The sequence below is a fragment of the Varroa destructor genome, unplaced genomic scaffold, assembly GCF_002443255.2.
Source record: "Varroa destructor unplaced genomic scaffold, Vdes_3.0 BEIS01000002.1, whole genome shotgun sequence".
Taxonomy (NCBI): domain Eukaryota; kingdom Metazoa; phylum Arthropoda; class Arachnida; order Mesostigmata; family Varroidae; genus Varroa; species Varroa destructor.
Genome location: NW_019211455.1, coordinates 7,431,750 through 7,456,835, shown reverse-complemented (window position 1 = coordinate 7,456,835; position 25,086 = coordinate 7,431,750). Strand labels below are relative to the sequence as shown.

The 25,086-nt window shown below is 37.7% G+C and overlaps 1 long non-coding RNA gene across 7 annotated transcripts; it reads left to right on the top strand.

Moving 5' to 3' along the window:
- Nucleotides 1–1,872: 1,872 nt before the first annotated feature.
- On the top strand, nucleotides 1,873–23,723 carry LOC147757309 (uncharacterized). 7 transcript variants are annotated; one of them, XR_015319944.1, is made up of 5 exons: nucleotides 1,873–2,031; nucleotides 2,661–2,803; nucleotides 3,965–4,069; nucleotides 22,239–22,257; nucleotides 22,477–23,723. It is a non-coding gene; the product is annotated as an uncharacterized LOC147757309 (long non-coding RNA). The 7 variants fall into 7 exon arrangements; XR_015319943.1 differs by lacking the exons at nucleotides 22,239–22,257; nucleotides 22,477–23,723 and adding exons at nucleotides 4,516–4,768; nucleotides 13,979–14,166; XR_015319939.1 differs by lacking the exons at nucleotides 22,239–22,257; nucleotides 22,477–23,723 and adding an exon at nucleotides 13,979–14,166.
- Nucleotides 23,724–25,086: the final 1,363 nt, after the last annotated feature.

Sequence of the window (25,086 nt, the reverse complement as noted above, 5' to 3'; positions counted from 1 at the left end):
CTCTCACAGCGAGCTTATCATAGCGCCTTAGCCCAAGCTGCAGCCAGCTCCTCAGCCGTGCGACAAAGGGTGAAGCAGCAAGGGACCGTTTATTGTACTAAGTTTTCAAACCCCTAAGTATTCTCATTACTTTAATATTATTCCCGTACCTTTGTTCATATTCTGTTTCTATTTTCAGAATCCGAATTTACAAATATCGTAGCTAAAGATGTCAAGAGGCTTTTAGTTTACGAAAATAAGCCAACCGGAGCATTTTTATATTACCTTGAAAATGTTTACACCTGATTGTAAAAATCAACTGGGCAATTACTTTTATCTATGCTTAGCACGAGTTTTTTGATCCCACGGGCCACTTAGTAAAACCAGTGCAAAAAAATGTTTTTTTTTTACTATTCACGTTTCCTGTTCGAACCTTTAGATCTTGAATGACAGGTTTGCTGAAGCTGTCATAATAGTATCGTTATAGATTGATTTCTCTTGTCATCCTACACATTTGCTGCTGAATACTGTGTAATTTCCAAACCTTTATGTTCCGGGCTTTAAGACCGGTATTGCCGTTAGGCATTTCATCAGACGGCTAAAAAAATCAGAATTTTATGAATCAATCAGTCAATCAGTCTTAGCAACATTCACTGAGATTACATGCATTCATTTAACCTACTCTGTAATGTTGTGCCCTACGTAGGCAAATAAAAAGAGGTTATGGAAAAAAAAAAAAGAAGTTACAATTCTGCTTCTGGGGCTGTTCTTATAAACATCATTGTTTTATGAATTTATGAACACAGTTCGTATTGGAAAAAACAATCTAGATTCCTGACATAATTAATGGTGTATTAACAAAACACCGACGATATTCCATTGTTCGTACCCTTGTTGAGACTTAAACAAATCATCTGAAAGATGGTCCATATCGTGTTGGCCTGCTAAAACGCAGGTGCGCTGGGACATCTTTCAGCTGCGACGAATTTTAGATGATGCTGTAAGAAGTAGGTTGATATATTCCTTACCTTTAACTTGATTGTATTTCTAAATTGTCAATATACGTCGGACTAGATTAACCAACCCACTTATAAAACTAATCAAATATATCTTCACCTTGAACGTAAAATTGGGTTTTATTTACTAAACAACATGTGGTTAGTCTGTGCGAATATTTACTAAATGCTACTGGAAATAGTAAATAAAAGATTTTATTATGTACGTTAACTACTGTCATACGAACAAGGCTAGTTCCATACTAAAAGCATAGGGAGATTTTGACCGTTGCAAAAGAAGCCACTGGAGCAAGGATAGAGATGACTTTTTACATTTGTCCGAGAACACATGCAGTGTTTTCCTCCTATATATATTCTAGGTCTCTTAGATGAACCTGTCAAGCCTCCTGCTCCAAGTCGCCTGATAATAGTAAATATGTTAGAGAGCAGCTAAAGAGTTAGGAGATCTCTACGATGGAACACGACGTAGGCGACCTATTTAATGTTCAATTCAATCTCACAGATATGTTCTCTAACATGACTATTGGATGAGCTTAGATTTATATTCAGAAAACCTGTTTGTCATTGGATATAACTTTTGCAGCCATTGCAGCTGACTGACAGAATAGACGATCCTTAAAAAAATGCGCAAAAAGACAACGTTTGCTTTTATAGCCGAGCCGGTGGTGTTCAATGGAAAATAGATATGTAACCTTGTGCAGTTTTTTTACTTGTGGAACATAAGAAAGAGTGCCATTTGTTATGTCGCATATGTTTGGCGATCGTTTCCGTTTGACAAGACAATGGCTCTTTTCGCTTTAAATCTAAGTTTCATGTAGTGACTTAATAAAATTGATGTAGGTTATTGTCTGGGGTGGTTTTAAACAGATGCGTTACCATAGTAACTGTCTATGAATTGTATATATAGGTATATACGTGGTATCATTTTAGCGAAATGAAAAATCTTAAGAAGCCCGATCAGAGAATCTTTAGAAAATCGTCATGAAACTCCTGTTTGCTTTCGCATTAGTCGCCTTTATTGGCTTTGCTATGCAGGGTATGTTTGAAGAATACTGCCCGTCCTAAGTTAAAGCTTACTTTACCACAACGTTGTCTATGATCCTTAGCCTAGTTTTATCTTCAATAGCTCTTTTCAAATAAACATTAAGACGATTTATGAGATATTTTACCTGTGCGTCTTTACGGAATTTTTACTCTATGGTCCTAAAGAAAACTTCTATGCCAGCCCATCCCAACATTGGCTATAGCAGTCAATCTAATGATTACATAGAATGATCTCTACTTGTTAACTATACAAAGTGTCAGTTAAGATTATACTGAATATATCATGATGTTCTGATACAAGTGAATACGGATGCAACTACGATGGCTGAAGCAAATTTGTTACAATAGCCCTATACGCTGTCCTTCGTAGTACCTTAGTTTCATCGTATCTAAATATAGTATTTCCGTTCAAGTTATATTTTGCTTTTACGTATCTCCTTATTTTACAATTATGCGGTGCATCAATTGTACGTTCGGCACGTATATGCTTTTCATTGTACTGTCCTGTACTGGACACATGTTATGACTACTGGAAAGCTCGGAAGGGACACAATAACCGACCGTAGACTTCTTCGTATAGAGTAGCATCGTTTCTAAGTTTGTTGTTGCTTTTTTGTGCAGAGAACTCCACGAATGTGCCTCAAGTGACATCCACCATTGCACCCATCCACCCTGTAACAAAGAGACCGAGATGCGAGAGGGGATGGAGAAGGTCGTTGAGTGTTTGCGTTACCATCTGCACCAGGCGCGGACATGAACCAAAGGTAGGCGGACTTTAGGTTGCTTTTCAGATGCCGAGGTTTTGAGAATACTGAGTGTGCCATCTTAGTGTTACTATAAGTTGATTTGATATATTTTTTTATACGTTCAGTTGTCATAATTGTGTGAATTCTAGATATGATAAATACTGGGTAAGGGGTATAAAAAGGTAAGCCATAATCAGAAGAAAAACAGTACCTTAATTATCCAGTTTCTATCAGTTTTAAGTAATCGTACACTGCGCCTTATCGAATCACTTTAACGATCATCAACAAATAGAGCGGACGATTTGATTTACATCATTATTTAATAGTACCACAAACGGCTACGGCGTACTTAAGTAAATAGGTAGGAAGCGTATTGAAGTGGTTTAAGCAAATTTGAGTTAATTTTAACTTACTTTTCGAATGCTTTGCCACTTGCCATTTTAAAATAACATCGAGTGTCGATTTTTAGAATTTACATTAAAAGGCATCCTTTAGATTACTACCTGTCACAAAAAGCGGCCGGCGAACCGCGATAGTCAAATGACTGAGCATCTCCTTAATTGACACATCGGATAAGAATGATAGAGTAACGCAGAAAAGGCTGGCAACTATGTTTCCAACTCGAAACGCCCTCTAGCTAAGTTTGATTAAGAAGCGGTAGTTCGGCGCCCGAATGCCTCTTTCTCAACCAAAATCATTGTCATCATCCATTCATCTCACACTCTAAAGATAAGTAGATACTGCAGTGAAAGTAAATTGCAACCTTTTTAAGTAACTAAAAACAGATCAGTAACACCTTTCCGAAAGATCGATGAACGCTACGATATGATATTCTACAAAAAAATATCTTTTGACAATTTGAAGGAAATTGAAAAGAATGTGAACTTTATGAGTCAGTCAATCAATCTTAGCAACATTCATTGAGATTACGTGCATTCGTTTAACCTACTCTGTAATATTATGCACGCTACGCATGCAAATACAGAAAAAAAGGTATGGCAAAAAAACATTTCTCAGCGGCGAGTTCTGCTTCTGGGGCTGGTTTTAGAGAAATCACCGTTTCATAATCCCACACAGTTCGTATTGAAGAAGGCAATCTAGATTCCTAATAGTGCAGTGTTGTTCTAGCAAAATACTGACGATATTTTATCGTTCGTACCCTTGTTGAAACTTAAACAGTTTATCCCTCATCAGAACCAGACAAGATGTCGCGTCGGCGTGCTAAAAGGAACGTGCAATGGAACAATGTATGGCTGCGAGCTGCTTTAGACGATGCGGCAAGAGGTAAATTAATCTACGAGTGCTTAATTAGCAACGGGTCTCGTCTACTTCCAACTTGACTATCTTTTTTACATTGTCAATATACATTGAAATAGATACTAGCCAATTGTATACCTAATCAAATATGTCTTCACTTTGTTTTTAGTTGCTAATTAACATATGGTTAGTGTGCGCGGTCACCTGTCGGATGCCGCTGAAAATGGCTAGTAAAAGATTTTATTCATAGCAAACATGCCGAAACGAAAATGGACGCACAGGGCTGAGGACTTCTATATTCAACGGATACGCGAAACTATATATATACAACGCGTGCCTAGATAAGCGACATAATTTTAACTTATTTATATTTATAAAGAGGGAGAGAGAGAGAGAGAGAAAGCGGTAACTGTAGCAACAATGGAAAACATTTTCTGTATGTATGCCCATATTCGACGCATAACTATCTTTAGTTGTCAATAATCTTCGAAGCCTTGCGATTCGCTGAATGCTTCTGCTAGCAGCCGACTACTGCAATTTCGTCCCAGCCTTGTAGTAAGATAACTTCTAACGTTCAACGTACGCCGAATCAAGCCACAAGTAAATGAAGCACAGTCTAATGCATGCAAAACGTACTACGACAAAATAATCATTGAAGTAACAAAGCAACTTCAAAACGACGTCAATCAAATATCTACACATAATGCTTCATTGGGGAAGTACCTGGTAAGCATAGTTCTTCACTTTACGCCAAATAGATAAACAGCATCGATATAGGGTATAAGTTGAGCTTAAGAAATCCAAATTCTATACAAAACCACCGAATATAGAGCGCAACTTATTCGACACTCGTGATTTATCTGTCTAGTGTCAAATTGAGTAACAAGCCTTGTTCTTACTAGACAAACACGTAAATTCCCAATACAATACAATCGGCGACGGAGGACGTGCACCAGTTCCACGATCTGATTCCTTTATATCGCCTAGTTAGTATAACTTTTCAATGCACCGAGAAGACAGTTTTGATGATCATGAAACTAGTTTATTACTTATGTATGCGTCACTTAAGCCTTTTGGAGTTTAGAATGGCTTTAGAAAACATGGTACATCTTCCGGGCCACGTCCATCTGAGCCACCTTCCGTATGAACGGTGTAACTTACACATCTGATTTTGGCTATAATTATTGCACGAAACACAAACAAAGGTACTTGCTTTTAGTTAGATAAGTACCGAGGGTTTGTTTTTTACCAACAATCTGCAAGCTTAAAATCCACTTTCAAAATTTACTTTTGTCGTTGATGTTATAGAAGATAACAAAGGGACTACGCCGAAGCTTGGCGCCCTGCAAAAATGTATGAGTTCTCCAGTGGTTTTAAGTTGGTAGCTTTGCAGAGATTTTAAACAGTAGTGGCATATTTATGTTCATTAGCATTGTCTGGAAATAGCGTGATAATCAGAGCGAAGGAAAGCTTGAGGGCTCTACCAAAGCCTGATTTCGCATCAAATCTTTATATGTAGAAGCATCCTTTATGGAGTTTGAGTTGCCTGTCAGCTTGACCTCACCTACCTGTATATGCGTCATACAGATCTATGGGTAAGTGCTTAGGTACTAGTTTTGCTTTACTGACGAATGATATGCAAATCTTCAAAAACCAAACCAATGCGCACGTCTTTGAGCGCACCGTTGTGGCAGTTGTGAAAGAGCAAAAGCCATGTTAGCTTGAACCCTAGCAGTGGCAGAAATGATTTACCAGGGATTAAATAGCGCGAAGGAAAGACACGACTAATTACAAATACAGCGGAAGCACACATTGGGCTGTCATGCCGGTTTATAAGTCTGTTGGGGAAGACCGCGGGTAAATCCACCCGGACTAATCCTTCCCATAAGTCAAGTCGCTGATGTTATACGAAAGAAAAAGAAATGATTCTGAGGACGTGTTCTCACAAAAAGGGTGCCGGAAAAAACCGAAGGTTACGTGAATGGCACAAGTTCGTGGGGGTCCAGTCCGTTCTTGATATGGTGAATGGTGTTTTTGTGCCCCCGTATTTATTCAACAAGCGAATAAGGCCATGAAGTAGAATCAGCTAAAATGGACTGAGCCGTTATTTTATGTCTCGTGCCTGACTCCGCTTGCACATTCAATTTAGCACTAGTGATCAACAACGTATATCGTTATATACGTACGTTAACTACTGTCATACGAACAAGGCTAATCCCGTACTAAAAGCATAGGGAGATTTCAACCATTGGAAAAGAACCTACAACTGGAGCAAAGTTAGAGACGACTTCTTAGATTTGTCCGAAAACACATGCAGTGTTTTTTTCCTATATATGTTCTAGGTCTCTAGATTAACCTGACAAGCTTCCTGCTCGAAGCCGACTGGTAATAGTAAATATGCTACAGAGTAGTTAAAGAGTCAGGAGATCTCTACGATGAAACACGACATAGGCAACCTATTTAATGTTCCATTCAATCTCACAAATATGTTCTCCAATATGGCTGCTGGATGAACTTAGGTTTATAATCAGAAAACCTGTTTGTCATTGTATATAACTTTTGCAGCCATTGCAGCTGACTGACAGAATAGACGATCCTTAAAAAAATGCACAGAGAGACAGTGTTTGCTTTTATAGCCGAGCCGGTGGTATTCATTGGAAAATAGACCTGTAACCTTGTGCAGTTTTTTTACTTGTGGAACATAAGAACGTTCGCCATTTGTTATGTCGCATATGTCTGGCGATTGTTTCCGTTTGACAAGACAATGACTCCTTTCGCTTTAAATCTAAATTTTATGCAGTGACTTAATAAAACTGATGTAGGTTATTGTCTGGGGTGGTTTTAAACAGATGTGTTACCATAGTAGCTGTCTATGAATTGTATATATAGGTATATACGTGGTATCATTTTAGCGAAATGAAAAATTAGCAGCGCTTAATGTTAAGAAGCCCGATCAGAGAATATTTAAAAAAATCGCCATCAAACTCCTGTTTGCTTTCGCATTGGTCGCCTTTATTGGCTTTGCTATGCAGGATATGTTTGACGAATACTACCCGTCCTAAGTTAAAGCTTATTTTACCACAACGTTGTCTATAACTGTTAGCCTCATTTTAATTATTTTTATTTTCAGTAGCTCTATTCAAACAAACATTGAAACGATTTGTCAGATATTTTTGCTATGCACCTTTACAAGATTTTTACTCTATGGTCCTAAAAAAGCATCTATGCCAGCAAATACCAGTCTACTAGTAGTGTTGCCCCAGGTTGATCTGACATGTTTTTTTATACGCTCAGTTCATGATCGCCACGGTCCATAGGTAACGTTAGCCGACAGTCAGAAGAAAAACAGTACCTTAATTATCCAGTTTCTATCAGTTTTAAGTAATCGTACACTGCGCCTTATAGAATCGCTTTAACAATGATCAATTAAAATGGATGGTCAACAAACAGAGTAGATGATTTGATTTACATCATTGTTTAATAGTACCACAAAAGGGTACCAAAAGGGTGCCAAAGTAGACAGATAGGACGCGTTGAACTGGTCTAAGCGTAGTTAATTAAGTTACTTTTCAAACGCTTGAATTATATATTTACCAGTGAAAGCAAGGCAGAGCGAATTTTTTAAAACATCCATTAAAAGTCACTTCTTAATTCGTTTTTAGGGATACATATCATAAAAAGGAAAAAGTAATGAAAATTTGTCCAGACCTACCTCATACTGTATCTATTATGAGTCTATGCAGTATACAGTGCAACGCTGATTAACATTACACTAGTGATGGGCAAACAATTATAGGCCAATATTTCGACTCTGAGCTCAGACGCATCACCGTAGTTAAGTACGAAGTTAAGGAGCGCAAGAAGTAACTAAAACTTAGGCCTTGGCATGTATGGCTCCAACTGCAGGTATCGGTTAGTCAAGTATAATTAAAAGCCACGTTTGTTACTTATTCAAAAGCTTAATTTAGGGCATTTATTTAATAAATACAGGCAGACTTTAATAATCTTACACGGTTATATGTCAGAAAAAAGGGTTACTATTTTTTAACGGTTTATTGGCAGGATAGTGTATTAGTAAGGCACCAACTTTATAATATTGCTTGTCAATAATTTAATAAAGGTTTCCCTATCCAAAAAGCTACCCACGTCGCCATGGCCTGCTGAGAGGCATGTGCACTTGAATAAACTGGCAATAAAGAGAAAGTTGTTTTATTTAGTACTGAATTTTATTTATCTCTAACTTAATTGTATCGCGAACTGGTTAATGTACATGGAAAAATATCAACTTCCTTGTAAGCTTACTCAACAACGCTTTCAGTAAAAAGTCGACATAATGCCTACGTAGGTGGCAAACGAAGTACAGTTGTCTTTGCGTGGTAAACTATCGTTAGAAAGAGGTGATCGTAAGCATATGATAGAACAAAACTGCAAGACAACATAGCCTATGTTTATGTTACACGAAGCGTGCCTATATGTCGAGCCATAATTGAGATAAATTTACATTACAATGGCAATGGTGAACATTTATGGTATTTATGCCGCGCAATAGTTTCTGGATCATGCTATTAGCAGCTCTAGCTGACTATATTATTGTTATTGTTATTTGATTTAATCGTATGTTGCTAGCTGCAAATTCAACCCATATTTCAGTTTTCCTATAGTCTTAGAATGAAGTAATTGCTATCTTAAGGACTAATAGAAAGCTTTTTTTGTTTGAAAGAATTTAAAAAATGTTGCATCTAGCCACAACAAGGTAGATAACAATGTAATGTATATAAACAATAATATAGCTCAACATGGAATATTCATTGAAAAAGTAAAGCAGCTTTAAATCGATGTATGCCAAAAAAGTGCTGCACCTAATAGGAACAGTTCTCTGCTTTGTAGGGTATAACAAGGCTTCAACTTCATACAAAACCACTTAGGGCTCTTATTTTTACACAATTCAAATATCATATATGGATTATCCGATTTATATGCCTACTGTCGAATTGAGTTGGATGCTTTGTTGTTATTAGATAAATATGTAAATTTTGAAGTTTGTTAATATACAGTTACACGTGGCGGACAACGAGCTGCCTTTTAACAAGCATCATTATCACCTCCGTTGGTACTATTTGATATGCGTTGACAACAACGTCCGCCTGTTGCTTTTAGAGCTCAGGTCTATGTCCCCCAAACAGGCAATGAAGGCGTACAAAACTATAGATTCGACTGCCGAAGCCAGAAGGCGTCATGCAAATTGTCTCGCGCTTCCTAACCTTGGAAATACGCGCGTTAGGCTTAACTCCAAGTTGAGAGCTTTTCCACCGGCGTGCTTCGTGTACTCTGCACCGGCTAGTCTTATATGCAAGATAATATCTAAAGACTTGACAATTGTTTTGAGCTTCAGGCCTTGCTTGTCTATCTCAATTTAAAATTTCTTTGGCACAGTTTTGTTCCTATAACGTGAAGGGCTCGCACTTTGGCAGTGCCACTCGCAGCTAATGTTTCCGCATCTAGTTTTTGAGCCATTGGCGAATTTTTCAAAATCGAGCTTCAGCAATGTAAACGTCAGCGTATTTAATTAGTTCCATCTTCTTGGGCATATGAAGTAACTCACGTACTCAGTCATAGCCAGTGTTCCACAGAGGCGGTCCGAGAACCGACCCCTACGGGACGCCCGCTGTGACAGGGAGGCAGGATTTTTGAACCTCTTTGGGGGCTACATGTGCATCCTTCGAACAGGACTTGGCGTCGATCGCCCCTTCTTGGATCCTAGTTAGTTTAGCCTCTCTTCAATCTCCCGTTTAGCGTGTGTACTAGGAAATTCTCTATTGGCTTTGCAGTTGTTATAGGGAGACATATTGGTTAACACGCCGAGGTACTAAGGAGAAAAAGATAAGTTTGGCCTTTTTCTAGCTTTGTGGAAACATTGTTCCTGGGCAATTTATTTCCGAGGCCTCAAAAAAAAATTTTTTTTAACAGACATCCCGACTATGCCCAGTAGCGCCCTGTGCGGGCCAGATGCCTTTTCTAGCGTTAACCTTTCTCCTGCACTGTCCACCTTCTTGGTAGTGACCACCAGAATCTCTTTCTTCAATCTTTTGCTGGTCTTTACTAAGTCGAGTTGCAAAGAAGTTCTTCACTACGTCTCTTAACCTATCAAGTGGCAGTTACGGTGGTCTCGTTTTAACCTTAGCCGTGATGATTTGATATGGTAGATCCCATGTGTCTGCTTTCACCTGTCCTACTACTTCTTTTTGTTTCTTCTCTTTCGAATGAACTTCCTGAGGAAGTTCAATAAGTTACAGAGCAACGCCCTAAGGCCTGAGGCCTTAGGGCGTTGCTCTGTAAGACTCTATTGCTAGCTACCCCTTTTGCTGACTCCGTCTTTGCCCGTATGTCTAGGCGCTGGTTTGCGATACACCACTGAATCGCCTGCGCGACCTCGTTCCGCAAGTAGTATGGATGGCGACGGCAAAAGTCGGATCCTTTGGTTTCGCTGCTCGCACTTTGGCAGGCAGAGATAAGATCTAACCTCACCTGCAACATACCGGTGTTGCGGAAAACTGACTACTTTTAGAAGGCGTATAATTTGGGTACCCCTCTCAAAAGGACTTTGGCCATCTACACTTGTCCTTTGTCGCCGTCAGGCCCTTTTATTCTGCTAAATGGACTGTTACATATCTCGCACCGAAACTTCGGGCTTACGGCAAAGTTACATCGCTTTCGATAATACTCGTTGCTTCTCGATACGCCAATTATTAAATCTGGCCAGATATATATCTTTATTATAAGGTATTAGACAGCTCTACTACATATTAAATAAATAATTTAGCATAAGTCCTTTGAGTGCGTCGGTCTCTATGTAATGCTGGCAGGGGTAGGATATCATCTTATCGACTTATTTGGCGCGCTCATATAGGCCCATTTTTGAAACCGCAATGTTGGGCTTAACACTGTATCAACTTTTGATAACTGAGGCTTGTCGGCAAAGCAAAAAACTTTACGAAGAGTTATCCCAAGAAACCTTACTTGACGTATAATACTGTTTACTCCGTCTCTTAAGAGTTTATGGAAGGGCTTTCACACCTTTTTTCATAGGGCAAAATTAAGAGAGAGACAGCGAGAGGGGAGAGAGAACAGTATGGCGTATAAACCTAAAATTTTAGGGGTAAGTTCAGGCTGCCGAGTTTTTTTAGCTGACATCCTCGTGGTAACCTCAAAAAGACAAGTACCTTAGAGCCGTAGGATAGACCCTTTTAAGGAGAGCGGAGGAACTCCGCTCAACATAATGATAATCCGTGCAACATAATGATAATCAGACTAGAAATAGCAGTGTGGTTGCTTTCTAAAAAGTAAAAACAAATTCCACGAGGAATTAAAAAGGGCAACTAAGAACTCTAGCAGAAGAACGGCTTTTTATTGGAACAATCAAAAACCCTCGATCAGGAGCACAGGTTGGTTTATCAAGAGTCTTGAGCTACAGAAGCAGAAGTAAAGAAGCTAGAGGTTTCGCGAGAAAAGCGAAATTTTGAGGCAGACCGGAGAGAGACTGGACAAACCATCCTTGATTTAAAGTGCAACAGGCAAATCGAGGGAGAGCGGCTAGCAGTACTCGAACGTTGAACCCAGCGAAGAAAACTGAGTAAAAGATCGAGAAAGCAAAAATATAAGGGTGGTCAATAAAATACTTTAATGGTGTGCCCTAAGTAAGGGAAGCCTACTTGGGTTTCTAAAATCCTGCATTATAACTGCTACCCAGGATCGACAAAAGATAAGATTCTACTATAGCAAATGCGGCACACTCACCCTCAGCCACAACTGTCGCGAACCTCTCTACAAGCGAGTCATTACAACAAGAGAAGGGTACCTCGTTATGGGGGTAGCTGAAACCAAGACAGGACGAGGCAAGACCTATATTGACATCGTACACCAAAAAGGAAGCACAGACGTCGACATACGCAATGTGATAAGTGCTTCAACTACGGTGGTTTTCAGAAAAGTGGACTTCTTCTTATTCGTCAACTAAATCGACAAACAACTATAATCTAGGCTTGTCCTGCCGGACAGCGCCAAGTTGCTCATGGAAGAGCCCCAAATTATAAAGAACGGAAAATGGCAATGCTCACATACACTTCCACTGCAAGCATCATTAATGTATTTAGTCATAACAAGCATCAGCAAGTTATGTCCCTGAAAATGTCAAGATAAGACACTATATTTGTAAGCCTGAGGAGTATGTTTCGCTATCGACCTGTTTTAACTGTCAAAATCGAGGCCATTACGCCAAAAAGTGCAGAAGCGAAAAAGTCAAGCGCAAACGTTGCTACAGGTATGAAATGTTTGGCACATGTTTAACAAGTGCACACAAAATACAGTGCTTCGCCACGAGTGCTGAAAATATGATCACACTGAACTTTATGGCCTGTACTGAATTCAAGAATGTAGTTATGGAACAAAAGCAAGCCACAACTTAAATTAAGGCCCAAGCGGAAAACGGCCACGGAGATTGCTTGTAACGAGCAACACCGCAAAAAGTACAGAAGGTTTAGAAGAAGGCATTGACAAGTGCTGCTGGACTTTATAGGGCATCAGTAGCTCTAAGGCTTCTCAAGCCTCGGGTCCAGAAAACACAATCCCAGCATTTACATCTTAATAGATGGCTCCCTACTAATAACTTCTTCATCGACGGGGCAATAGGGAGGGAGAAATTTGACTTGGAATATTTTTGCACTGCTATATAATACCGAGCACCACGTGTAGCCAATTAGATTCTGGATGATCTAATGGTTTCGCAGCGCGTGGCCTCGCAAACTCGTACTCACGAAAGACTTCATTACCTCTTCTTGAACTTAAGAATCAATTAGGCCAGATTGTAGCTGCGCCGCAAGCCGTTAAATAGGAGGCTTTTCGCCATGTTTTTGATCCTCCTTTGGACGAAATATCACCTTTTCCGATCACTAGCCAATGAAATTTGTAATTCTACAGTTGACAATAAAGAGGATTTCAAAATCTGTCAGCGTCATACCTGCAAACTTTTAACGGGAAAGAAGAAATGAATTGGTTGATAGATGGGAGAAGATCGTGGAGAGTAACGAAGAATACGAAATGTTACTGGAATTTGTTACTGATGGACAAGCTTAACATACCTGCGTAGACGTATGCTGGCTACATTTTTCACGTTATGTAAAATGACAACTTCTTATCTGTTTTTTTTTTAGTACATTTCCAACTTTGTGTTTAATTTCAGGTTATTTTGAGATACTATTTATGGCTGTTAATTTCATTAAGTTTAGAATTGTTCGCGTTGGGTTTATAAAACATTATTGATGATTCCTGTAATTAGACAGACGCTTAAAATCTAATTAGATGTCATTTGATCGTCCATCGATGGCCTTCGATTTTTGCTTTTGCCTCTATTTCAGAAACTATGGCTGCCTTGGGTCATGTGCATTATTTCTTATTTCGCTTTTCAAGTTTATTTCTAATATTCGGGTTTTTATGTTAACTTTAGATTAGTAATTGGCTTTAACTGACATGTTAAAACTAATAAGTTTTCCTAACTTTTTTATATGTTATTATATACACTTTTAATATGTGCTGGTCTGTTTTGGTAGTAAGTAGACACGTGTCGTTTGCACGCTACGTGATGCTTTTCTAAACCCGACCATATAATTCATTCACATGGACCTCAAAAATCCGACTTAAGACTGAACTATACGTATAAGTATACTATATTTATCTCGTGCTTTTACTATGCTCTGTATCCTATCTGTTTCCTAACTAAAGCCAGTGCAATTAGTTTGTTTGCCAACCTTTGTCAATTTACGCTAGCTTTTTTTAGAATTTTTTTAGGATTAAAAAAACTGTTTCCTTATTTTTACTATATTTCGGTGGCTCCTTCTAGGAATTTTTTAACCTTAATTTCGTTGCATTTTCACTACTTTTCAGGTTGGAAGCCATACTAATTTCTTCAACTACTTTAGATTTTTGCTGAAGAGTAAGGATCTTTATAAGTCTCAGATTATCGCTTATTAGTTTACCTCCTTTGTATACCGACGTTACTATAATTTCCTTGAAATTTGGTAGAAATGCTCTGCATTCTATACAGAGTCTAATAAAGTGTTTTATAAAAATAAGGCGGCATTATTCTTTATAATTCGACATAGTATTTCATCTTAGCCTATTACTGCTGAAAGAGACCTCTATTTTATAATTGACGCTGTTTAGATATCGCATGAGCGAGTCTGATAAGTCCGTCTAACTTGTTTTTGTACGTCATTATATGCATTTTTAACTGTTTAAGTAATAGATAGGTTTTTTTAAGGTAGACTTCGTTTTTTGGACATGTTTTGGACTAGACTTTTAATTCTTCACACTTTTTTTAGTTACGTCAGCTTTTTCAATGATGAGCCTTTGCCCTCTTCAGCTACTTCGATTATTAATTCCGCAGAAAAATGTTCACCTTGGAGATTATAAAACGTTCTTTTTGATCATGTTGTCAACTGTTTTTATTAATACATTACTGGTTAAGTAGTGTTTTTTATTCTAATAATTAATGCTTCATCGTCAGGACCAGGTAGAGATGTGACCTGTAGGTCGTTTAATTATTGAAATTAAGAAAACTATTTTCAAAAACTCTATTCATAGTTTTAGGGTGATCTTGTTCGTAACTATTTGCTGTCATAGTTTGCAAACAAGTTTCAACTCTGAAAGAGTTTGCAACAGAGTTGCCAGGACTAGAACTAACGGAGCGTAGATTAAGCTTTTTTAGATCGCGAAGTTAATACGGGAGCTACTTTGATGTGGGTGATTTTATCTTGCTCTTATTGATCAAGTCATTTATGTTTTGTTATATCTCTTTCATATTTCACAGCCAAACTTTCTGAGCGTCCGTCTTTTTTCAACTCGTCAGGTAAATTCATTGTTATTGGTTTATTATTTAGGAAAAATACTCGAGGCTGCCCATTGTTCTATGTTATCTTTCAACCAACTGAAATAAGTAAATAATATCGTTTTCTTAAAAATTTGGACATTTCCGCTCTAGGTAGCAAAGCAGACCTTGGAAATTCTAGCTCATAGGTATCATGAATGTTTCTAAATTTCTATAGAATCGGTCCATACATAGATGCTGACAAGGGTTTCGATCGATCCTGTAATGAACTTACGTTACCCATCAGCTCGATGATACACATCATAAAGAGCCTGGAAAGTTTTCCAAATTAACGTCCCATGGGCTATTCCTGTCCTATTGCATTTATGGTATAACTTCGTCATGAATAGCCAGTTACGCAGAAGATTTAAGACGACCGTCAAACAAATTCCCTAACAGAGTCATAGGGAGAGCAAACATTTATGCAGCGTGGTTTCGAATCTGTTCTTGAAATCAACATCGACGATATCGCTGTACCGCGTTCTATTCGACGTTTAAGTGGGGTCGCAAAGCGAAATCCAACTCTATTTTGTACTTGCCATAGGCAAACTGTCTGAAATAAGTTTTTTTTAATCATTCCTATAGGAAATTTTACGATTCCAGCACTATATAATGGACCGTGCCTAAGGATATCAATATTTACATTTAGTCTAGCGTTCAAAATAATCCTGTAATGATTTGTTTTTTTGTTTGACCTCGCCTATGTATTCAGTTAATACGATGACCTCTCAATTTTTGCCGTTTTGATCCTTACAAAAAAAACTGGTAAACCGAGAGGTCTTAGAATCAGCAGAAATCATTTTTTATAGCTGTCTGAGGAAGCGTTGCAGTACTTCACTTTTGACTTATTCCTAAATCTACTAAGCCCCTTCTAAAACATTATAATATTAGGATTATGTTATAAGCTATTAGTGAGTGTAACCTTTTTTCATTCTTAAATATTCGAATAATAATTGAAATTATAATATAGTATGACTTTACCCCGTACGTGCGATACACAAAAGAGCCTATGACTGCATATCTATTTCTGTTGAACTACACACGCACACACACAACTAATGAAATTTATCTGTCTCTACGACAGAACGTAAAATCAGTGACACATTTCATGTTAAGTGACAAGCATGTTCTCTTGTTGTAAGTGCTTGCGGCTCACAGTAAGGGAACAATTTTTATGGTACGTAACTAGTGTAGCCATTGAGGAAGATTGGAAGCAACGATAGCAAAAAATTCAACATCTCTAGTGGAAGTACCGCGTTTATCCTAATGGTATGACTAATTACGCTCAGTAGAGAATCATTCTATGACGCTTTTCAAAATGTCAAATACAAGGAAGTTTTACATGCATAACATTGCATAGATGTGGCAACTCCTTATGTTTAACATGATAGTAAGCTCCGTTGCTTTAGGTCTGTGTTTCATATGGAACCTCGTCGTGGCCTAATTAACTCATGGCTTTATAGTGGTAGGTTTGTTTTAAACATATGTGCCGTCATTCTCGCCCTATGGGTTGCGCATTTACATATATATCCAGCAATGGCAACACTGACAAATTTTGACGTTGAGAAGCGCGATCAATGCATACTCAAAAAGTCTTCATGAACTTCCTGTTTACGTTCGCATTAATCGTTTCTATTTGCTTTGCTACAGCTCAGGCAGGAATATCAGCGTTCCTCAATTAAGGCTGATTTTATCAATGCCTCATCTATGATTATTGAAAATGTCTTTCATTTTTAACGGCCTAGTTTTGATTTAGCGAGTGTTTTCTCTATCTTCAAAATATCTTTCATGCATGGCCCAAAAAGATATCGATATCCCCTCATCCCACAAATGGCTATGGAACTTAATGATTACATATCTTAGCCCTACTTGTTGACTATGTAAAGAGCGAACTACACTTCCACTGATTTTTTATTATTTGCTGATAGGCGTCTTCCCGGTATTCTGATATAAGGATTGAGGTCAACACGGATGTATAATAGATTAGCAGTAAAACACGACGGTTTAAATTAGTTTGTCAAAAATAAACGTAATGTCCTAATTCTTTCGTACAATAAATATATCACACTTATCGAGTTATATATCACTCTTGCATGTATATTTGATATACAGTAATGTGGCGCACCGCTTGTTACCGTCCGTTGTATACTTCTTTTACTACTACTTAGCCTCCTTTTACACTGGAAATTCTGTTAACCATCCCTATATGATCATCCTCCCTTAGACGTCTCCTCCATCTGCTATCTGCATTGTGCCTTAGTTCAGGCTCTTTGGGTTTCCCTTGAAGGTACTAATCCTATTTCACAAATGACTGTTTGTCTTTGTTATTATCAAAGGCCAGTCGTAGCTAATGATTAAGGCGAAGTGGATAATTAACTGAACATTCGGTATTGTAGGGGTGTAGACTTCACCTTCAAGTTATACCAACGTCATTAATAAATTTTATTTTACACTAAATCTGTTTAGTCGCGTATCTATCCAGTGATTTTTCGAAAAACCAAAATGAAAACGGTTCATTGTGCTTTTCAATACAACGAGGCACAATATGTTCATTTGCTATGGCTTTTTATGTGTATGGGATGCTGAGCTCAACCTCAGCTGAAGCCTACTACGGAAACTGAATCGGAACTTACCCTGTAGCCACAGCCATCGCGAAACCTTGCGTAGGAAGGTACTAGGTCTAGCTTTTCAAAAGTTCGCATCATAGATGGACCGTGTTTCGATCTTCGGGCGCCGAATTCGCAAGCACCGCAGCTAAAAACGTTATAAAGTTTTTAGCGCATCAAAACCTTTTGTTATCTTAGTATATATTTGTGATAGATAATTGGGTAATTATATGGTCTATGAAGCCACTACGAAATCGTATCAACAATGAGCAATAAAAACGCATAATTAACGAAAGAACAGCGTATTATATTTACGTACGCAATAACTTATAGTGCAAGAAGATTCTACAGGATAGATGAGTGGGATACATAGAATAAACGTAATTAGTTTTAAGTTACTTTTCAAATATTTACATTACGTGCGCCTCCAGTAGTGTTAAGCACCCACCTATGCATTAACGTACACAGTATATCATTGACCTATTTCTACCGCCAGTAATAGCTGAACATGAGCTAGTAGCTGCATACAGACAATTACAAGCCTCTATTCATGCCTAGTTAATTAAATTAGAATTAAAACTATCCCTGGGCAACGTATCCACTAACTGTGATAAAGCCAAAAGGCAGTAAAAATAATGAAAGCTTAATGGTCGTATCTGCTTCTCCAACTGAAAATATTGTCTCGAAATGTGTTCAGTTCAGTTAAAAGACGGCGGTAGTATGTCTGTTGCCTATCCAAAGTGATCTTGGACATTTCGAGGTGACCATTCATAGAACGCAGGTACTACTGTGTGTCCTAGTGATAGCTTAGCGGGTAACGCATTTGTTTAATAACATTAAAGACATGTTGTAATTTAGGTCCGAGCCCCGGCATAGACAACCGCCGTTTCGTGTTCAACGGTGACACCGGACGTATTAGGTATTCGCAGTTCGGAAAACTCGATGTTTCAATAGCTACTTTCTCAGAAAATACAGAAGATTTTTATAAGCATTATGACAACTATTTTTAAGAATCTTAAACATAATAGCTAATCATTTTAATGATAATTTTTATAATCTTTTTTTCATTTACTTTACACAGCTTTTGTTGGAACATCCTCTAATCAATCCTCAAATGAATTTCTTTTCACGTGTTGTTAAAAAAAAAAAACAAACATTTATATCCAGACGTCTTGCAAGGCTACCAGATATCTCAGTTCATGCAGCCGATAGTGAGTAATGAAAGAATCACCATAAAGCTGCCGAATAAGTAGGTTAAAACTAGGAACCACATCGTGTAGGGCACTGGTTGAAGTATCCATGATCAAAGTCCTAATGAAACTTCTGCTGATTTAAATTGCTTAGAAATTGGCTTGATGGAAATCATAACCGAGCCGGAAAAGGGCTCTCTTAAATGTGATGCTCAGATGTCTGCGATAGAGCAAAATCAGCTTTAGAGCATCAAGTAGATACCTTTTTAAATAATTAACGGTATGCTGCGTCATTTCTTCTCTACCGTCCTATCAGCAAGCATACAAAGCTTGAATAATAGCTTAAAAGCTGTTGCTACAGTGTCAGCCTATTCTAGGGTTTCCTTAGATTTGATTAATCAAAATATTGTTGATATATTGGCGAGGTATTTTTTCCTTTGTATTTCACAGATGATCCTCAACTTCGAAAATACCTTTCATCGTCTCAGCCGGTTAAAAGGCACGCTTATTGCAAAAGATTTGCGCAACGTGCCTTAAACGATATAATAACAAACCGAAATGTGAATGCTTATTTACAGCGCATATTATTTCTTTGGTATTTGACTTTATTGCTAAAGTAAATATACATACAAACAAACAAAAGCAAGTGTAAAATGCGGCATGCAAAGATATTATTTATACCAGTTTTGGTATTTTACGTAATAATACTTAATACACCTAAAATCGAACCTAGGCACTCCCATTTCCGAAAAGACCTCTGTCCACTTGATCAGACGGGATTTTGCTCCGTAACTCGCTACAATGTCCAATGATTTCTTATAACTGAAAATCTCGGACGCATATATATATATATATATATATATAGTGGTAATCATGGATGTTTTCGCTTGAACTGTATAAAAGTGCTTCTACATGTCAAACGTCATGTGGTCGTTTCTTCGCTTGTTTTATGCCGTCGAAAATGGCAAATACAAGAGGCAATCACCGAAAGCAATCACATGTCAAAAAGAAACCAAAGTATAGTTATATAGATTTATATGCACAAAGCACACTTACGTAAAGTACAAAGCAAGCAGATTAAATTAAAAACCGGCAAAGTCGGTTCTATATGTTTCAGCCAATATCCAACGCGTAAATTCCATTACGCGCAAAAAAATCGCCAAACCCGTCTTTTGCTAGAGCGCTTTACAGGGTAACGATAGCTAATTATTATTTCAACTAAGTATTCTGTCCTTCAATTCATGCTGCCCTTTTCTCTAAGTGCGGCAATTGTTGGCATCAGAGCTAATTATAGAGCTACTCCTCTATATTTACATCGAGTTCGCAAACTACCGCAAGTAGATACAATTGTATAGACACTAATAATTTTCTTTCTTTATATATATAGGTAACAATGTAGTGCGTTAAAAAAAATAATACAGTTCAGCCTAAAATATATAATCGAAAAAGCAAAACAGTTCGGAGACAACAACTAACTTACATTGTTACAAAATTGTTAAACGCACCTTTAGCTTTTTCTCACTTAGACATATCTGTTGGATGAGAATCTGCTGCAGCAAAGGTTGCACAGAGGCAAATCAAGTTTAATAAAATTCGTGACACAAGATTGCACTACATGCAAAAAACAAAACATAGCTTGACTCATGTATACACTTAATACCATTTGCCAGTATTTTTATCTCGTCCAATACGAAAATGACTCTTCCTTAAGCTAAATAGTGGGATAATAGTCTGGTTGTCTAACTGACAGGAAACTCGGCGCTATAGTAAACAGGAAACAAGACTTACTGGATGGTCACAAGTCAGGGACCTTGGAACAGTCCCGTGTGGGCTACCTTTTCCCCATCCGAGGATACTAGAGGTGTGCGTCACACCAGTAGTGGACATCTTGTATTATGTTGATTATAGTGACGCAAAAACAATTACATATTAATTTCAGTTTTAAAATATATTGAGGTGTCAACTTCGTGTTCTGATCTAGCTATATTCTTAATCGTGGTCCACCACCAAACCTTAGCGGGTCCATGATTTGAACGTTCTCGTTAGTCGTCTCTTCAACTTCGGCACACACATCACGAATATCAAGAGGATAGCGAATGTGGTATGTGACACAGTTTTCTGCTGTTTTCTATAAAGGGGGTTTATTTCTGCCTTACCCTATATAACGGCATCAAAAAACTCAAATGCCTGTACTACATGAAGATATGCGCCTTTGTTAAAGAAACACATTGATGCATTCGATAATATTAGTGTCCTGAAGTAAGGCTCGGGATACAGACATTAAATGGTTAAAAATAAACATGTAGAAAAGAAAAAAAAAAGTTGTACAGTTTATGATAGGAACAAAAGCAGGCCGATACGAGGATGAAAAAAGACGAAATCATTGGGCTGCATATAATATCTACTGTTCAGATCTTCGATGATAGTCTCCAAGGTTTTGCCAGCTTTATATAACATCTAAAACACGATGCGTGCAATCATGCACATAATCTATACGGCTACTAAGCAATTAACATGACCAGGAGCAATGCTTGACGGTAGTGCCGCATCAAAAGCTGCGCACTTACTCTTGTAGCAGCCTTGTAGTATTTGCAGTTTCTCATAAAACTGGTATGGTTTAAACACACAGGCAGAAGCGACTTTTTTAGGGCACGACTGTTTCAAAAAAGCGAGCAGCTATGACTGCATTACCGCGCAACTAATATATCTACGCTGCATTTGAAACGTCCCTGATAAAATTCAATACATCTCATTGCTAAATAAAGTTAGAAATAGTCGCCATATGATAGCAATAATTCATTGCTAATATCGAGCCACCGTATGCTGGGCTACAAAAACAATTTGCTTTGCAAAACCGGCAATTAACGGACACGCAGCTGTTAAACGAGAAAATGAATGGCTGCTTTTGACAGCACAATTACCTCTGTCAGCGGGAAGTCTACGGCACGCGATTCGAGAGAGATAGAAATCTGAGCGACTATATATCTCTATAGATTATATGCGGAAGCTAAACCGTTTATCATTTCCGCAAGAATTTGTTAAAAAAGATAATACAAATATATCTACAAAAATCGCCACTAAGTCCTTCATCGCTATCACCCTTATCGGCCTCGCTGCTGCTCAGCAAAAGGTTTCCGGTTTGAAAAAGATCGATAATAGAGACATGAGGCAGCTTTCTTAGCGATAGATGCCTGCACCTTCTTTTATATTCGTGAAGCAATTAAACTTGGTATATTCGAATGTCATGAAAGCCAAAAACGAACACTAGACAGCTAGCCAAAGATACTCAGACAAAATGTCGAAGACTTTGATAACTAAGTCGCTCACATTTTATACTTGATTTATTCGTTTTGTAATAAAGATAAACCGGCAAGCTCGAATGAACCTATAAGCACTGAGCGGGAAGTGAGAACTGAGCCCGAGCCCGAGAGTTGCCTTGAAGGTTACAAGACGTACTGACGATCGTGCGGTGTCATTTGCAGGAAACGAATCCAATTCAAGGTACGTGAACCATTTAGAAATACAGCAAAGCGGCAGTCTTCAGAGATACTACATAATATGCACATTGCTTCTACTAAAAAAGAAAAATAAATCCGATGTGATTACTTCTAATTTAAGTCTAAATCTTATTTGCAATACATTAAAATGATGATTAGTACGAGTCAAAATTATCAACAAACAATGGCGTTAACAACCAAGATCTTTCGGTTTGTCCTTAAGAACAATGTCATCAAATTATCGAACCTAAGAAACGTGCCAAACGCAAGCGTGTGTTTGGCTCGGGTGAGAGTGTTTGCGTGGCGCCTTTCGTCTGCTTCGGATTATTTAGCGTAGATATGACACGACTGTAAGTCGCCAAACTTTTCTGTAGTTCTATCGCTGGTCAGTATCATTCTTACTTGCAAAACCTGTAAGAAAAGCAAATAAAGACTGTTCTTGCTTGGATTTAAATTCGTGTAACACATACAAAAGCATTAGTTTAATAGGTTTCAATATGCTATTATAAATCGGGCGATTTTAGTTAGTTGCAAACATAATGTCCGATTTATAAACCGACAAAGATTTACAACCCTATGTAGATGGGAGAGGAAAGAGTAGGCAGAGTTATAGACATAGTTAGTCGTTAAACACGGGACGCCAGTATGTCGAATTTAATAGGATAGTGGGATAACTATAACCATACAACGATGGTGACCATAACTAACGAACGGGACAATTCTACAAACTTACGGCTTGTAAAGCAACTACAGCATGCAAAATGGAGTATCAACAATAACGCAATGTAGCGACATAGCTACTGTAGCACTAGAAACTACCTGTGGCGTGACAGTGAATTAATTTCTAAGATAGATAATATCTTAGAAATTCCCCACTCAGCCTGAATGCGTTATTAAAGTAATTAGATAATAATTACTTTAAGAGAATTAAAGAACCTAATAGAATATCAACGCTGTGAGCGAAGCGGTTGGTCATCGACAGTGGCAATAAATGTTACACTAGACGGCTGGATCCCAGTACAAAGAAAATGTCGGCTAGATGCTGTATACAATTTCTAAATTTAAATCCTGTTAAGTTTCTTTTGGTTGCCAAAAAAGTTCAAGTGAATTGTATGTCGAAAGTCAATCCGAAAAGTGCTGTAACCCGAAGTCCTAGCCATGCTGCCGTATAAATCGATATGACTTTATTCTTGCTGGTAATTAGCAGAAATAAAAAAGCGATTTTCGATGAAGCAAACGATATGAGTGCAGTTATTGAAACATTCAAAGTAATAAGACTGAGTAAAAAAATAAAATTGATCTGAGACTAGTTAACTTTAGTCTTTTAGCGATATTATTACGTGCGTGCTTGGTTGCGTGAATAAACTTGTACGGTCTTAAGGAACTTACGTAGAATAAAAAATAACAAAAGCTTTAATGTTAAAATATTCTTTACTCGGCTCAAAATAAATTGATAATTTGCTTCCAGAAGAATTTTTTTATCGTTCTTAATTAACTTAGGCAGTGAATATAATTTATAGCTGTTGAATACTCTGTTGAAAAACGGATCGCCCTTAATTTCTCTTTCATTACAAAGATCGGTGCTTTGGTGGGGTGACTTGGTACGAACACAGGGGTTAATTTACCCATCGATTTCTTCCTCTATATAGTTATAGCTTTGGTAACGTATTGTAGAAACATGACGTTCTATTCTGCTCTTTGGATTCAATGGGTATGTAAGCCTTTGGTTTTCGCAAACGGTCAAGTCTAATTTTAACGATTAAAGCATAGTCTTCATGCGGGATCGAGTTCGCGATGATTTATCATTTTCACAATACTGGCTTTGTGGTTGTCAGATTATTTTCAAATGATGGTGGAAAAAATTACCAAATGTGATTAGTACCTGTGCCATTCAGCTTACGCCATGTTCACCTTCGTAGGTTTTTCCGCAAAGTTCGAACATGCAATTGAACCCTCCTTTAAATCAAATTTTTACGAAATATTTAAATCATAGGTTTAAAATAATTTTATCTCCAATATTGCAGTTAACCATTGTCTAAGATGAGCTCAGATTCACTGGAAGCTATGCAAGTACTTTGACAAGTGCTTAAAAATGATTCGTCAATAGGAATCTAAAATTCGACTCCAATTATAAATCATGTCAAAACTAGATATGTAAGAACATCAACGTATGTAGATAATTAACTTTTACAGTATAAGAAAACGCGGCGTAATGGAGTTAGAAGTATTTCATAGTTATAATATCTCCCATAAACGTATTTAGAAGTATAATTCTAAACCTAAGGGTGCTAGATCGATTTGACTGGGATACCAATGCTATAAAATATGCTTAAACACCGACTACGTGTGAGGATCTTGTGCGGTAATGAGGTCTGGTGTTTTCGACGTGGTCAAAAGCTGTCTTGAGTAATTCCATAGATTTTGAAAGATTTGCCTCGTCTTAGTATCTCATAAATGATTCTTAAACGAAGTTTTTCGCCTAATTACCCAGATTTTTATATCTTGTAATATAAGTGTCAAATGCAATCCGATAGTTCGAATTATATGAGAACGCTTAAAATTGATTTATAAAGCATTAGAGGCCGGAGCTCTGTCACTATCAACCATGGCAATTGAATTTGCAGTGTTACCAATTTCAGTAACGCAGTTTTGCTATGACATAGCTTAATACGGTAGTTACGACGTGATTCTGTTAAATTCTGAGGATGCTTATCTCAAAATGTAATTTAGCAGCAACTTGGCACATTTTGCTGCAATGGCGAGGTCTTATCACCAGTTACCTGTTTGCTGTAAAGTATTTTATCACCTCAGCCGGCCGAAACTACAAGTTCGT